Raw genomic sequence first — 4,633 nt, 5'->3', positions numbered from 1 at the left:
TACGGTTTTGTGTCTTAAGAGCTGTGACTCAACTGCTTCATTAAACATTCTGCATTGGGTATAATCTAAGAATTGTTTACAAAAAGATTATTTTGTATTTACCTTTCATTCCTTTTTTGATCCTTTATAAATTCAGTATAAATATAGTTAGACATTCAGACTGTGTCCTGCTTAGTTTAAGGGACTGAAGTCAAAGTCCCTTGTCTCTGTATGACCTGCTTTACAGGGGAATAACTTGTTTTTCATGCCTCAGCTTTTCTTTATGTAAATTTGTGATACTTTTCTGTATAGCCCTTTGAAATTGTTGGACAAAAGATGGTATTTTAAGTTCCAGTGAGTATTACTAGTTACTCAGTACCCTTTATTGAGTACTCTTTCTACTTATGTAGAATGATAGAGGGGTAAGAGTTGAAAAGGGAAAATAAAACCCCTCAAAGAGCTTGCATAAAATGTACTCATATGAAACATAGTGGGATTGCCCATTCTGCGTTTGACTTTGTGTCCAAAACATTCTTTGGTTAAAATAATTATTTTGGTCAAATATTTCTGGGAAAATGAGATTGCATCTTTACAATTGGATGTTACTTGAAGAAGGAATAATGCTTTGTGACCACTTTGATATGCCGTTATCTCCTTCTTTCCACTTGCCACACAAGATTTTAGAAGAAGGAAAGCAATCCTCCATAGATCTTTGTTTTCAGGAAGGAAGGGTCCAAACCAAGAAATCACTTGCTTTTATTCCAGAAGTTAAATGGGAGGGTCTTAAGATTTGAATGTTTGTTCTGCTTTGAATTGTATAGCTTTTGAGATGTATTATATGCCTAACTTTATGATCACTATAAATTTAATGACGCCAGGAACATGCATAATATTGAACTATTTCACGTACCGTTTTAATAGAAACCTCAGGGCCCAAGTAACAGTGATAGAAATTAGAAAAACCTCTAGTTAGAACTGCCCACCTAATCAAAGCCCAAGAGATAATTTTCAGTGCAAAATCAATATATAACTTAGTGCTAGTTAGCTCCACAGACTCTAGTAGATAATTTTATCATCATAAATAATGCCTGGGGAGAACATAAAATCACACAGGAAAACATTGCCCTCAGCACATTCAGTAGCTGCATTGTGGGTACTCCTGAGAGTATTGTTAATAAAGATTTAATTCTTAAATACAGGCACTTCCCAGCTTTCAAATAGGTTATGCTCTAAAAGTGCATTGGGAAGTTAATTTTTTTTTTTTTTTTTAAACAGCTCAGTGTTGTAAATGGTGTTTAGATGCTAGACAAGGCCACAAATATTAGTCCATAATGTATCTTGAATACTCTGGTGGAAGGTATTTATAAAGTCCTTATGTGGTCTTTACTGAAACTATGAGCAAGATGGAAACAATTTGTAAAATGATTTTAAGGCAAATTTGGTTTTTACTCCTGCTATGTTAGGATTTGATTCTATTAACTATCAGACCCAATTTCTTTTTTAACTCTATAGCCAGTTTATGTCTGCATCTAAAATAAGAATGTGGAGTTCCCGTCGTGGCACAGTGGTTAACGAATCCGACTAGGAACCATGAGGTTGCGGGTTTGATCCCTGGCCTTGCTCAGTGGGTTAAGGACCCGGTGTTGCCTTGAGCTGTGGTGTAGGTTGCAGACGCGGCTCGGATCCCACATTGCTGTGGCCCTGGTGTAGGCCGGCGGCTACAGCTCCGATTGGACCCCTAGCCTGGGAACCTCCATATGCTGCGGGAGCGGCCCAAGAAATGGCAAAAAGACAAAAATAAAATAAGAATGTGCTGTATACTATGGTATAATACATAGTTTTCTTAAATTTTAATAAATTTGCATCTTTAAAGTGTTTACAGATTGTTTCTGTTATATCTACAGCTGAAGTTGGTAAAGTCTAAAAAGCCTAAGGACTTTATGAAGACCTCATATGTCAGGAAAATTACAGGTTACCATTTTATAACTTTATTGCCATAGGGAAATACCATGAAGTCTTGGTTTGGAATGTAACATATCAGAAATGGTGTGTCAGTGGTCAGTGGTCTCCTACCCTGACTCACCTGGGAAGACCAGGGAATGTTATCATCTGAGAAGAAGGAAATCTTCATGCTTGTAACCTATGCTGAGATTAATCATGTGCTAGGAACAATCTTCCCTTTATTTCGTCTTGGTCACACTGAGCCAGCCTGTCAATCTGTGTGATCTTGTTGCATGTTTCTGTGGGGCGTACCTGTACCTTCAAACTGATTTAGCCAAGATGTTGCAGTGTCCAGAGCCGCCTCTGTCTGAGTTGCCTTGTCTTCCCTCATCCATCAGCTGCTAGGCCATCTATTTGTGTTGGGGTTGTTTTAGCACTCGATACATATATCTGAAAGTGGCACATCTTCGGTTCGGATCTGCTGTGGCTGTGGCCGGCAGCTACAGCTCTCATTAGACCTAGCCTGGGAACCTCTATATGCCGCAGGTGTGGCCCTAAAAAGCGAAAAAAGGAAAAAAAAAAAAAAAAGAGGCATATCCTTTTCTTTGGCCACACCCATAGTATGTGGAAGTTTCTGGGCCAGGAATTGAACCAGAGCCATGGCAGCAACCCAAGCCGCTGTAGTTACAATGCTGGATCCTTAACCCGCTGTGCCACAAGAGAACTGAAAGTGGCCTATCTCGATCCTTCCCTTTTGGCTCACATTGCTCCTAAAGACCCTTGACTGTTGGACCCCTGTTGAAGAGTTAATGAACAAAATTGGTCTTTGGGGCCATTATTAGTCACACCCCATCTGAGTGGCCTCTTGAGAAAACCCCTTTTTAAAGCCCCACTTTAACCTTTATTTGCAACATCAGGCCAAACCTGGGTGCGTAATCTGGTAGGAGAAGGCTTGGGACTCCTTCCCCTAGTGCTCAGATTTAGTTAACTCATGGCTTTTTCTTTGACCAACATAGCACATAACTACATATCAAGGAAGTTAAATAGCATGCTTGAAAAAACACATGTCTGTTTCACCTTTCACTGTTTAAGCCAATGAAACCTTTCAAATTTTATGTGTTGGGCTTTTATGTAGCACTTTACATTTTCATGCTGCTTATAGTTTTATTCTACTGAAATAAATGAATTTCATCAAAATTCTCAATTTTTAAAAAGAATTTTTAAAATTGTTTCTTATTTTGACTAAGAAAACAAAATTTCCTATTTCAGGAGAATAAGAGATCTTTTTGTTATTTTTGGCTATGAATAAACTCTGGTACCTTGAGACCTCCCATTTTTATAGAGCAGAATCAGTAAATAAGAAGACCTCACACAAATGGACTTAGTTGTGCAGCAGTATTGAAAATCTTATACTGTTTTATTACTTGCAAAGAAGAATATAAAAGGTGAATGCCTTTATTTAGTGAGCCTGACTTTTAACGAAGAATTACATGTACATTAACATGTACTATTACAGCCTTTGTGGGAGGCTGTAATTGCTCAAAAGCTGTTTGGAACGCCTCTTTAAAAGTTGCCTTCAGAACTAGTTTGAGCTGCTCAATAAAACCAGTGACTTTATTCATACCTTGTTTTGAATTCTTTTTGTCATTCAGTCTTATCTCCTGTTCATTCTTCCTCCTTGAATATTCTCTTGCATTTTCTCACTTCTTTTCATGCTTCTTGCCACTACCCTAATTAATCATCATCTCCTCTGAATTATTGCAAAAATCTCTAACAAGTCTCCACTCTTGCCCCATCCTACACACTGCAGCCAGAGCCTTCTCCAGTGCACAGTATAGATCTGATCCCATCTCTCCCATTGTGCTAAAGGTAGTCTTTAACTCTTAATGCAGGACACAAGGCTCTGTGAGACCAGGATGCCACCCAGCTCTATGGCCTAATCTGGCAGCAGATGCTTACTGGGGCCTTCCCACAGCTCTCAACTTGAGCCATGGGGGCCAATCCTCTGTCCTGAGAAATAAACACATGTTGAAATTACAATCCACTGCCTCACAACACAAAATTAACTCAAAATGGATCTAACACCTAAATGTAAGAGCAAAAACTTACTAGAAAACAGTACATTTTTTAAAATTTTATTTTTTTGTCTTTTTAGGGCCACACCCACGGCATATGGAGGTTCCAAGACTAGGGATTGAATGGGAGCTATAGCTGCCTGCCTACACCGCAGCGTGTAGATCCCACAACGTGGGATCTGAGTCAGGTCTGCAACCTACACCACAGCTCACGGCAACACTGGATCTTTAACCCACTGAGCAAGGCTAGGGATCAAACCCACGTCTTCGTAGATACTAGTTGGGTTTGCTAACCACTGAGCCATGGTGGGAACGCCAACATAGTAAATCTTTGGGGATGTGGGTTAGGCAATGATTTCTTAAATATGAGATCAAAAGCACAAGCAACCAAAGAAAAAGTAGATAAATTATATTTCATCAAAATAAGAAAACATTTGTGTTTCATAGAACACCATTAATAAGTGAAACTATAGAAGGGGAGAAACTTTGCAGATGATAGATAAGAAACTTGTATCAAGAATACCTAAAGAATTCTTGTAACAACAACAAAAAAATAAATGACCTCGTTAAAAATGGCAAAGGATTTGAATAGGCATTTGTACAAAGAAGATAGATGAGTCACTAGTCTTTAGAGAAAT

The sequence above is a fragment of the Sus scrofa genome, chromosome 1, assembly GCF_000003025.6.
Source record: "Sus scrofa isolate TJ Tabasco breed Duroc chromosome 1, Sscrofa11.1, whole genome shotgun sequence".
Taxonomy (NCBI): Eukaryota; Metazoa; Chordata; class Mammalia; order Artiodactyla; family Suidae; genus Sus; species Sus scrofa.
Note: the sequence above shows the minus strand (reverse complement) of the source record.